The sequence below is a fragment of the Halyomorpha halys genome, unplaced genomic scaffold (assembly GCF_000696795.3).
Source record: "Halyomorpha halys isolate HHAL.00 unplaced genomic scaffold, Hhal_1.1 Scaffold654.1, whole genome shotgun sequence".
NCBI lineage: Eukaryota > Metazoa > Arthropoda > Insecta > Hemiptera > Pentatomidae > Halyomorpha > Halyomorpha halys.
The window spans coordinates 386,166-387,013 of NW_027108478.1; the positions used below are offsets into that span (position 1 = coordinate 386,166).

Here is an 848-nt window from a genome sequence, read left to right on the forward strand (position 1 = left end):
GAAGAAGGAATAAGATGTAACACGTTTGAACTGCTGTAACATACTGGTTTTATTGGGTTCAGCACATCTTTATATATACACATGATCTGCTCAGTCAGCTGACATCGAAGTACCAGCTGACTGTAACTTATATATATATATATATAATATTGAAATATTGAAGAATATGGCAAAATTATTTCAATAGTTGTCGAGATTTTTAAATAAATAAGGATAGAATACCTTTTTTATGAATTTATTTAAGCCCAGTTGGGTTATTAATGAAACAGAAAAGAAATAATTGAAGTAGAAAAAGTTACATTTGAAATGGAACAGTTTAAAATTGAATTGAAAAAGTTACAATAGAAATGGAAAAGGTTGCATTTGACTTAAAAAATGTTTCATTGGACTCAGAAATACAATAGAAGATACATATAGGAGAGAAATGTCTTCCTCCCTCTGCCCTATTCAAGAGCTTATGCATTGTGCCTCTAACCCTCTTAGACATGATTCAAAATACATTATGAAGGAGTCTACTTCACTCTTATTTTTTTTATTCTAATTTATTTTACTAAATGACATACACCAGGCCAGTTTTTTAGTACCACGTATTTCCACATTTTCTCTTGTTTAATTGGGATATTACAGATGGCTATTCCGATCTCCATGCGGATTTAATTTTCTGATTCAAAAGTAAAAGGCCTTAATAATACTCAAGCATAGAACAATAGAAAAAAAATAGAAGTGTTTCAGCAAAAATTAATAGTGAAATCATAAAACTAACTTGGACAAGTATGAAAAACATTGAAACATGAGGATAGGATAGGTTAATGAATGAGAAAGTGATTTAAACGTTTTTCAAAATTTAT

At 29.4% G+C, this 848-nt stretch overlaps 1 protein-coding gene across 1 annotated transcript in view; it reads left to right on the top strand.

The window, feature by feature from the left end:
• Positions 1 to 848, top strand: part of LOC106685064 (large ribosomal subunit protein uL24) — a 16,663-nt gene that overhangs the window by 15,129 nt on the left and 686 nt on the right. The gene's annotated exons all lie outside the window — the stretch shown is intronic.